Consider the following 11,977-nt stretch of genomic DNA (forward strand, 5'->3'; position numbering starts at 1 on the left):
TTATACCATAGACTGTAAAAGAATGATGTACATTACTCTCTGATTCTGCACTTTTTCGCTTTTTCTGGTACCTGCACAGCCTCTAAAGGAGCAGGAAACCTGCCAGGTGCTCAACATTGAGGTTTGTATCTCTTAAAGACTATTTCTTTGAAATAAAATACCTATTTCCAAATCTGGGGACAGCATGGAGGGGTTCCAATGCTCTTCAAGTTCTCAGAACTTTTGTAGTGCCCAGCTGGTGAGAAATGTGGATGCTTTTGGGAACAGGACTGGACTCTGGATGAACTGAATAGTAGTGGAGATTATGGGTCAGATTAACAATCACATGCAGCAACCCGGTTTTGCATGCTCAAATCAGCATTCATGGCCTGAATTCTTACTGAGCAGGGAATGAGAAACAAACAGTTCTCCAATACCATAAGTATCATGCCAATTTATGTGTATTAACAAAGCCCCACAAATTAATTTCCATGTATAAAATATTGCTTTCGTAGAAGAGAGACTTGTGCATATTGCTTATTTCAGTTCCCTTACTCTCATCTTACTTTAGCTATTTTCACAGCCCCAGTTATCACAGTATCAGATTATCTTATATCTCCTCTGTGGAGCAACCTTTCTCCTGAATATGCACTAATTTATGTACAAGCACTGTCTGCACAGCTAAGCATCTTCATAAAACTTGATCAATTTGTTAAATTATTTACCTATTAATGGCTTTACTGTGGCATGTGGTTGACAGGAAGTCTAAGGGCAGGAGGTCTCACAGACACCAAGCCAGAGCCCACCTCTGCAGATGACTAAGAGGTGCAGAGGCTGACTGTCATGCTTTAAAATTTCACTTTTCAACAAGGTGTGACGCAAACTCAGCTCCTGTGTACAGACCCAGCAGCAGATGAAGAAGGGTGATCTTAATAAACATTTCTGCATTTTAGCAGTGAGTGTGCTATAAAAGCATCACAGGAGCCAGGCAGACTGGATTCCAGATCTGATGTCTTAGGCCTCTTGACACTGGGCAGGAAAAATCACCAGTGAAGCTTTACCTTCCATCTCTAAGAAAGCAGATCTGAACCCATGACATGATCATGCCTAAGAAGTTATTTTAGAGTAAATAATGTTATAGGTACGGCATGCTTCTTCCACCTAAATCCTGCTCAGCCAATGCTCACAGTTAAAGATAAAAATCTGTTTTGGCTTAATAACCATCTTAATCTCATCAGTGCTCCTAAATTGAGGCAATACCCATCTTCTGTCCTCCCTATTTCTTACCAGCCTTGATTACATTCTATACTCTCAAGTTGATTAATGTACAGTCCAAAGCCTTCTACTTTCATTCACTCACCCCATTGACTTAGTGCTGCTTAAATAATGAGAAAGGACTGACGGATTTGTCTAATATCAATAAGCAAATATGCAGCACACTTACATACTAAAGCCATTGAAATCAGGCATCTTAAAATTGTAATATAACTGGTATTACTGAGATATCATGATAGAAGTAACACTATAGCATATATTTCTATTATTGGTGGAAAGATCAGTGCAGAAAATGGCCTGAACTCCACAAAGTCTTGGAGTTTCCCATTCAGAAAGGCTGGAGGTGTAAGGAAAACAGCTCAATGATAGTATGCTCAGAGATAGAAACCAAGATCTGTATGCTCAGAGATAGAAACCAAGCTCCATATCCTCACATACCAAGCGTAGCTTACTCATCTGTAAAATGAATATAGATACTTAAGAGAAAATTAATCAAATACAGAGCATCCAACACCCTTTTGTGCTAGCTTCACCCACAATCTAAAACTCAGATCTTCCCAAGGTCTCCACAACTGCCTGCTTCCTCTCTCATACCAAATTTATGTCCTATAATTGCCCTTTCAAGGCAGAAGATGTTCTGTTCAAATCCTGCAAGACCAGACTTTGTATCTGAGCGAGTTACCATTTTCTTCAGAGTGCCATAAATGTCACCCTGAAACACATCACAGGTGCTGTTGTCCTCCTGACACAGATTTACACAGCATTAGATATGTCTTCAGAGGATTAGGCCGTGAAGCTGTGTGATATTTGGCAATGATTTATAAGGCTGGAGTCAGAACTGAGTTTGAGACAACATGTTTAAATGCTTGGATGTTGGTTTTGACGGTATCCCCGTCAAATTTTATTTATAGGAGAATTACTAGCACAGAGACTTGGCCATTTCAACTTGATTAAAAGTGACCAGAAGGTTATTTTTAGGGAAAAAAATCAAGCAGTTCTCAAAATTGGTGTTGACTGCCCCACATAACCACAGCAAAAAGTAAAGTCAGCTGTTTCTCTTACCTTTTTTTTTTCCTGTTACAAGGCAGCCCAGAGCTGCTCTAAGGTTCTTCTTTGCGCTCTGGTTGGTATCAGAAATGTGCTGGCATCCAGAAGATACCCCCAGGGTGAACGTAACCTCCGGATTCACAATATGGCACACATTTCTAATCCTTTCAGCATTTATTTGCAGATAGTTTTGTATTTTTTTCAGGAAAAAGCCCCACTTTAAAGACTAGGTAGCGTAGTAATGTTGTAGAGAGCAGCTGAATCCTATGGAGTCACTATTGCTTGAAACATTGCCCTTAAAATGCACAATCTGTGGTTGGGGTTGAGTTTTCACCTCCACCTTTCACATGGTTTGCAACAGAGTCTTCCATCCTCCTGTTCAGTTCTTCTGACCCAAGAAGACTTATTATTGTTCTCAATTGGAGATGCTTTGCTTCTAGCATTTCCTTTGAGGGGCTTTCCAGAACCTGCTAGATCTTACTAAGAAGCTTTCATAGCTTTCCATCTAAACCTTCCTTACACTAAATCAAGTAATAATATCCTCCATGTTAGCTTGAAACTGTTCTTTATCCCCTTGACTTGCTGTTCATTTGTGCCTCTGAATTCTTCAGAACAATGTTGTCACTGGAATTTTCTACCTAGTGTGAACCCCAGTGTACAACCTGGCCAGCAATAAGTGTCCCAAAGGTGGGACCTGGTCCTCATAAATCAGTGTATGCAATCCTGCCTCCACAGACATTAATGATAAAAATCTCACCAGTTGCACATGCTAGGAATTCAATCACGTAGCAGCTCTTCCATTTTGCTTTCTTCAGATCATCTCAAAACAGCCCAGCAGGACCGCAGCCTCAGTACTGTCAGTGACTTCCAAAATGTATTCCTATAGACCTGTATTTCTATATTTTTATATTCTTACGTATTTCTGTATGCATGTTTATCTACATATAATTTACAGTGGTTTGTATGACAGTCTCATGGACCTGGGTAAAGGGAGAGATACATGAACGCCACAGCTTTCCTTTTGCCATTTTCAGTGTTATGCTCAAGGAAAAATAATTAGAGCTTTTAAGTCTTGTGACTGCATTGAACACTAGAAATACCAGCCATGGGGATTACCAGGCCTGTGCTGGTGCTCTGAAAGCCAAGCCCCTGTCATCTGTGTGGCTTAGTGGCATTAGCAGCATGAGCCTAGAGTGCCCCATTGTATTACATTCATATGTGTTTCCAGGGTGGAATCGAGAAGAATCAATGAGTTTAGACTGCTAGAAGACAGGCACTGATCTCTGAAGAGAGGTTAGCCTCACTGATAGCTGTTCAAAGCTATTGCTAGTATGTTCTAATGAGAGTAATGTCTGAATTTCTTAATTATTTTGACAATCTATTACTAGATTATACTTGAGAAAAAAAAAACAGAAAAAAACATTGTCCTGGAATTGGGATTTTTTTTTTTTTTTCCAGTAACTAACTAACTCCTGCATTTTTGTTTTATTATTTCAGTGTAATACTGTCATTCTTGAGATGAGAAATGCAGCTGATGTATTTGTACCCTGGTGGCACCCATGCAGTGTTAGATTCCCAGTATGCTCATCATTGGTGCTCACAGTAATTCAGCAGTTAACAGATACGCGGCATTTTTGGACCATTAAGATAATTCACTATGAACACACAGAGATAAAGTTATACAAGGGGCATATATGTCTTCATTATCTGACAGTGACTTAAGAAATCAGTGTTGTAAACTAATGTAAACCCCAGTAAAGCTGTCAGCAGAGTATTTTAAGGTTGCAGAAAAACAATTACAAAGTAGGGAGTGCAATAATGCAGCTTCCTTACAGCACTCACAGGGGAAACAGTCTTTAATCAAAAGATTACAGACATTTTCCTGAGGAGCTACTGCATTTATAACACTAGTGGTGTTCCTTCCTATATGCATACATTTTAATAGCATATAAATTACACGCACAAACTCCCTAGCTATGAAATTATGCTGGTGGCAGTAATCTGAAGGGTGCATTCTTTGGGAGCAGTGTTTCGCCTGAGGCTGACTGAGTTTCCTACAGCAAGGAGGTGGATTTGAGCTGGAGCAGGGGCTCCTCCTCTCTTTTTTGCATTCCTTTCCACCAGCCTAAAAGCACATCATTTCAGATAATCAGTGGGCTTCTACTGGACTGAGCTGGAAGCAGACCTGAGTTGCACCATTCAAAGGCAGATGCTACTCGGCATAGACTGCATTTCTGAATTAACTCCAGATCACCACTGAGATGAATTAACAGCAGAGCCTAGGGAACAAGGAGTTCTGCCTGAGTAACAGTAAAAATCCTCCTTGGCTGGTCATATAAATCCTAAAACCCATGAGAACAATGAGAACCTCTACTAAATGTCTGCCTGCTGCAGCATACAGCTGTGAGTGATTCCCTGCAAGCTGCTGTCTTGTGGAGGAGACCTCCTTCCCAGTTTAGGCAACAGCATATGTTTTATGCAGCTAGGGATTTCATCAAATTAACCTGCTTGTTCAAATTAGAGGGGAGGGAGCAGGGGAAAAAAGGACATCCGAAAGGGAACACAGCAGCTGAGTTGAAAGCTCTGGCCACTTATTTAAATAAGCAGTTTCAGCTAATGCAGGCCCCCAGTGCTTTCAAATAGCTTTTTATGTGCCCCAGGAGCACCTGCTTGTCCCTCTCTAATTGTGCTTTCAGAAAAAGAAAAAAGTATAAGAAAGAGAACTTGGATTACTTTGGGTGCCTCTTTTCAATCCAGTCTGGTTTCTCCTGTCCCCTGATGCGGAGGATGGGATTACCCAAAGAAATCTTCACAGCCCAAACAGCAGCCCAATGTCTTTAAGAGCCAGGGCTGTAGTCCCAAGTTGCTCCTCTTGACTTGAAGAGGAACAAAATTAGGTCTGTGCCCCAAATGCAAACTGGAAAAACTACAGGGAAAGGGGAATATGAAAATAAATTGAAAGACATGGAAGTTCTTCTTGCAACTCTGAAATACTGCTGGGAGAAAAGGGCTTGTAAAGAGATGCTTATTAATCACCTTATCTTTTTAAAAATATACCTTTAGCTTTTCACCCTGACAATGCATTTTCTACCCTACAGATGCCTAACTGTATGATTGCACCTGCCAATCCAGAAATTGCATGTTATGAATGAAGGGCATAAAGTTAAATGTTAGTCTTTCAATTAGGACAATAGAGAGAGACTAAAGTGACCTAAACTAAATTCCCACCTCTGCTACCTGTTTCCTTGCATTATAACCCTCACATTCAAGTAAAGACTATGAACTGCTTAGGGTTGCTCTGGAGTTAGTCCATGGCATGGAGATGAAAGTGTGTCTGGAAATGAGTTAATGAAGAGCTTCCCTCACCGACAGTGGAGTCCATTATTGCTTGTGGAGTGCTCTTGTGTATTATAATATGATGGGCTATATGAGTGCCTAGATTAATTATAAACAAAAATTATCTCCTGGAAAGCTCGATGTTACCTCTTATAACTCAGGTTATAAAAGGCTTCTACATCATCCATTCCTGGTTTTTTTTTTTTCCTCTGGGATATTTATTTTTTTTTATTTTCATTTCCCCATCAAACTAGAGCTCTGAAACTGTCAATATTCCATCTTCTTTGCTTGTTTCCTGGTCCTCATGTCCATGCTTTTCAAGGCAATGATTCCTTTCAGAGGTCAGCCTTGTTGCAAACACCATGTGCCACTCCTGTTGGCTTAAATGCTCTTAAATAAATCATTCCAGCATCCTAATTGCTTCCTGGCAGTTTCCAGAAGAACCTCTTTGTGTCTCGCTGTTCTCTTAATCTGTCACCTCCTTTACACCTGCTCAGGCTTTTCTAACAACTTCAGTCAATTCCCAAGGCGGATGGCTGTGAATCAAGAATTAAACCTCAGCTGATTTCTGAGGGTGAGTCAAATGACCTGCTGCTGCGAGCTTAGATTCAGTGAGACGCCAAAGTGAATTATTGATTTGCAGTTTTCCCACCCTTTTCAAATGGATTTTCAGCTGGTTTCATTTCACCTTTTCACAGCAAACAGACACCTTTGCTATACCTCTGGGTCCCATTATCAGCACTGGGTAGGGATGACAGAGGGATTGCTGTGACTTTTGGGACCACATGACAGTCGTTGATCAGACTGAACGTGGCCAAAACCCAAAGTCTTTCTCCTTGCTTCAGCAGTGGTGTCTGTGTGGGTGCAGCTGCTTTGAAAAGTCTGGTATTTCTACTGGGATTTAGAGCAAAAGAATTTCCTCATCATCAGCTACGTTCTGCTTCTTATCCAGACATTGTACAGAGACTGCCTTGATTTAGGGCAGCTGAAGAGAAGAGATATTCTCCCCTTAAAAAGACCTCCTAAAATCACCACATAATTTATTCCAGTGTACCTTCTTGATGCTGAACACTGTTGTCAGGAAGATGTGAATATGCTTGATTATTATTTATTATTTGAAGATAGCGTTATGTTGCCAGGGGTGCGCATAGTGATTACCAAGAACATCTCCCTTGTGGCTCAGCCCCATCAACTCTGCTGCTTTTCCACCCCAGCCTGTGGAGTTGAGGTGCTGAGCTGAAGGCATGGTTATTTCTGGGCAGGATTAGGATCAAACCTACTTACATATGACATGATGTAAAATTAGGAAAAAGAAAAAGTGTTTTAGCTGTTTCCACAAGATGCTGTTCTGGATTTTCACGATTCCCTAAAGCATTTATTTAACCAGATATTCCAAATCAATATAAAAATGCCAAGTTGATGTGGGAAATATGACAGTCCTAGCTTGAAAATCATCTGTTTAGTTGGATTCTTTAACCTTATTGATCCTGATAATGTACTGAATATGCTAGGGTAGAAAGGATCAGATAATTCTGAAAAGTTATATGATCCTACATTTCTGCCAGAAAGGACAATGGTACAATTAGCAGTACATACTACAGGTAGGAGTCCTAATCTTCATTTGCCTTAGCACAAAGCACTCCAAAGCCAGTCATACCAGGGAAGAAGGCTTGCACAAGGTCTCTACACCACTGGGGCACAGCTTTCAAGTTTCATCCCAAATCCTTCAATCTCTCCCCTCAGTAAAGAATCTCTGCACTCTCTGCAGGCTGCTTTTCTCCCTTCACTTATTCTTTCCCTCTCCTCCTGGCACCAGTCTTCTCTTGAGCTGCCCTTGAGCATCCTGGATGGAGCCACAAGTGTGTTGGGAAGACGTTTTTCAGTCTGCAACAACTGGGGTGGTGAAGGTGCTGGTCGTAAGGGAGAACTGTAGGATAACCCTCCTGTGTCCCTGAAGAGCATGTGGGACTCTGCCTAGACTGTTACTTACAGTCTACATGTTCCTCCCAGCTCTGGTCCTTCGTGCAAAACAGAACATCACTGCATAAGGAATTTGGCTGCTACACCCACAGTAATGGAAAGGGCCAAAGCAGGCTGTGTACAACAGCTCCAGGGCTTTATTCATTATTTTCCTTTTAAGCACATCCTTCTAAAAAAAGACACTGAAAAGTGCTCTATCTTTAAATAACTTTAAGAAATAAAAATGGTTGGTAAACCTAGTTCAGCACAATCTGAGTCGAGATGGGTTTTTTTCACATCACTTTCAAAAGTGGAAATTCTCCCTCAGTAACTGAAATTCTTCAGTAATTGCAGTTATTCTTCATATTGCAACTGTTTCACAAGGTGTGGGCAGGCAGTGAGCTTCATTTACTGTCCCTTTCCATCCAGCTGCAGTGTGCTTTGTCCTGCTGTGCCTTGTCTGAAACCAAGCTTGTGTTTCCACTTGGCAAAGCCTGGTTGCTCTCCTTTTAGCATCTATGTGGTAACTAACATGAGGTGCAAACCAAGATAAGACAAGACATTTGGATGTTTTTGTGTGTGTTATGTTGAGATAAAATGTGGGGTGGCAGAAGGGAGATTTACAGCATCGCCTAACCTGCTAACACACATTAAAACCACTTATCTCATCTTCCTGTGGAATTATGTTTTTTTTTCACTTATCCTGAACTAGTCAATATGTAGCAAACCAGCATTTTTTTATTTCATTTTTTATTTTTGGTTTGTTTTTTTTTTCAGACCAGGCTCCCAGGCTTCTGGAGAGGGATTTTCTTTCCTAGGAGTTATCTTTGAGGTTTGTGCCACCAAAAATCCCACATAAGCATTTGCTTTGGAAAACAACTGGAAAAAAACTAGTCAAAACCAAACTCTGAAGCAAAAGTGCCCTATTATAACCTGTGGATTTTTCATAACTCACACATAGAAGTAATAAATTCACTTTTAAGATGCTTCTCCAAGTAACAAGCTATATTACTTTTACTTTGCCTCAGTTACATTTTTGTCGTTCAGTTCCCGTGTGCTTCTCTGAACAGAAACCAGACAAAATGCACATGCTTTTAAGATGATTTCCCAAGAATACCAATTGGATTTCACAACACATTGCAACAGATTATGTAATTAGTGGTAAAGCAAACAGAAATCACCTAGCTAATCAACAGGGAATACAGATGGAAAAAACAATTAAAGTAATCATAACCCATCAATATTTACTTCACACAGCAAGTTTTTAATTGTCACTTAAAGACAATCCAACACAAGGGCATAATTTAATTCAATTCAATTTTTAACTAGGGATAGAAAGACTGTTTTAGATTGTTCATATCAAATGCAAAGATTATTAGCTGCTTCTTAATTTGCCTGGCAGTGAAGTATCCAAAGTAGAAATCTCAGAGCAAGCATTTTCCAGGAAACTCTCTTGAAGAATGTAATATCTGTATTTTTTAAGCATCCAGTGAAAATCATGGTGCATTAATGACTGAGCAGCCATGAGCAGTTCTCAAACAAGCAAACAGGAAATTTGCCAGCAAACAGGAAATCTGGAAAGCTACTCAGTGGGGAATACAGATCTGTATGTACAAACTCAGCAGCTCCAGGCAAACACCAGAAACATGTTGTGCTATAAATTCACAAAGGTACAGCGGGTGTGCGAAAGGTACATGTTATTTTACTTCTGTAAAAACATCTACAAAATCCTGCCTAGTGGATTTGTTGAATCACTCATTTGAGATGTCTGGCCTCCAAATCCATTGCTGAACCTTGCTTGAACTACTTTGCAGACAGATACACTTCTTAAAGCCATTGTGATCCCCTGCCTGTATGGTGGCAGAGCAGGCTCTTAGGGAAAAGGGATGATGGAAGGAACTATCTTTCTCTGTGGTGACTCAGCTAGAGAGAAATTTTTGCATCAAAGCAAAAACTGAGAACAAGAGATGATCTTCCCCTCCCTGCTGCAGGACACAGTGTTAGGGCCCATTGATGGAGATGGCTAAAGGGAAAGGAGGCTGCCAGGATCTCTAAAAAAGCAATTGCTTAAGAAAATGGCTTTCCCCCAAGTATCAGATCTTGAAAAATTGAATAATCGTAGAAAGACTTGCTGGAGAAACCCTCATCTCTAAAATCAGTAAACGACAATTAGGGTGTTTTTTTTTAAGCCTGGATTGGGCACTAACTTTTGGACAATTAAATTGAACCCAAAAGCTGCAATGGAGATGATGGATTTGTGATAATGGACTTCTGTGGAGAGATGAAATTAGTACCCATTTAAGAGGATTTTTCTGTGTATGCCACAGGCAATGAAACTTGGCTGTGACCTTTTTTTCTGAGCATTCTTCCTAATGACTTAGGGTCTTTACATCCCTTTCCTGAGAGCTTTCTCATGACAACTTCTGCAGGGTACTGATCTCTCCCCTCTGCCTTCAATGAACGATCAGCAAGCAAAGAAGCTGTTGACTGCAACACCTCCAGTCTTTGAATGATGCTAATCTTCAGACTGATGCCTTTCCCGAATTGACCACTGCAATGGAATTATCCATCTGCTGTCAGCAGAGACTGGGACATAGCTCAGAATCAACTGGCTGAAGCTCAAATAGATAAGCTCAAGATAATATTTATAGGTCAGAGGAAACAATTGAAAGGAACATCAAACATGACACCAGCATGCATAACCGGTGAAGTTTATCTGTCCCTTGTTTTAAACCCCAACTGTCTCTGCCTGTCGCAGGACATGCCTAGTTGAGAGCACTTTTCAGAAACATTTGTTTTGAATCCATGCACTTCTGTCCCTGGCCAAGTTCAGACTCCTTGTATAATCTGCGTTGTATGAAGAGGTTTTGATTGCATGAATGCTTGGAAAATATCTGTTCTTTCTGAAAATATTTGCCTGGGAATCCTAGCAAAGAGGACTGCGCATAAACACCATTCTTGATGGTGATTCTGATGTCTGTCTACACTTCAGATACACCATGGTGTCTGCTTTTCCCTCATTTGAAAACAGCTGAGGACTGAGTGCCCACCACTCCAACTCATGAGAATAGATAGGCTATATCTGCAGTGCAGAAGAGGGGTACTTTTAGCAGTATACTTGTTATTTGCAGGGTGGTAACACTGATGTACACTAATGCTGTTTTCTTTCAGTATATCCAAATTTCAACAGACATCCAAGAAATCTTTCCCAGGTGCCCTAAGCTGAAATGAGCCTGCATTTTGTGGTTTAATTACTCCTTTCTCCCTTCCCTTCAAAGAAATCTGTTGCAGGGTTGTTGATAGGACGTTACTGTATTGCAATATATTTAAAAGCACTCTGTTACGGTTTTGCTACACTAGCACACTTTGAGATGCAGAGAAGCCCATTATCAGAGATCATCCTGTAGGGATTCTACATCCAGCAGGGATTCTACATCCAGCAAAAATAGCTCTCAGTTTGTGGATTACTGTGTGTTTTGATGTTCAGATTTTGCAAGACACAATTTTCTTTAGTAATCCACAATCATCAGATGGAGCTTTTGCTGTTCTGCTGGTCCAAATCAGTGTCAAGGGTCTTTCACAAGGCAGGACACATACACACACACACACACACAAATATGCTTATGCCCCCTCTTGGTTCACTTCCCATTTAGAAATAGTGAATACTTGCAAATTTGGGGCTGGTTTTATGAATTATTCACAACACAAAAAGGATACTGAGTTGCATTTGTACAATGAGAAAACACAGATGATAGCTGGTTTCACATGTCCAATGAAAAATCAGCCATCACAGCTTGAAGTTTGAATACTGATACCAAACTGCTAATGAATAATTTGCAGATCAGGAATTTTTAAGTGAATAATTTTAAACAAATAAATTTGAGAAAATCATACAAGTGATTCATCTGCTCCTTTTGGAGCAGCTAATTCATCCATTCACTCCCTTCTGCAGCTCAGTTGCAGTGATTTGGTTCTCAAAGGACCAAAAAGAAAATGTAAATTGAAGTAAAACGTGTGCAGGAGAAATGATAGCATGTTACTTTGCCAATTCAGAGTGGCAGGGGCTGTGAGCAATAGGATAGGAGAAAAGCATGTTAAACGTGCTAAAAATATAGCACCAGGTTCTCATAATCAGCATAGGGAAATGACTTTGAAGAAAAGAATGGGGCATGGGGAAAAGCTTTATTCAGAGAACACTAAAGGGCAAGTGATTTCCTAGAGTCAATCAATAACTAAAACAGCTCAAGGGTGAGTAACTTTTTGGTTAGATTGGAAGCCTGCATAACCAACTTAAATATGAGTTAAGAAAATTAAAAAATGCTGGGTCAATAAGAAGGCTCTGGGTGGGTTTTCTGGGGATAAGACCAGTCCCAGGGACCCG

At 40.4% G+C, this 11,977-nt stretch overlaps 1 protein-coding gene across 2 annotated transcripts in view; it reads right to left on the reverse strand.

The window, feature by feature from the left end:
• Nucleotides 1–11,977, reverse strand: part of LOC136008081 (sodium channel protein type 5 subunit alpha-like) — a 213,888-nt gene that overhangs the window by 24,652 nt on the left and 177,259 nt on the right. The window lies entirely within an intron of this gene.

This window comes from Lathamus discolor, chromosome 2, assembly GCF_037157495.1.
Source record: "Lathamus discolor isolate bLatDis1 chromosome 2, bLatDis1.hap1, whole genome shotgun sequence".
In the NCBI taxonomy this organism is placed as follows: domain Eukaryota; kingdom Metazoa; phylum Chordata; class Aves; order Psittaciformes; family Psittacidae; genus Lathamus; species Lathamus discolor.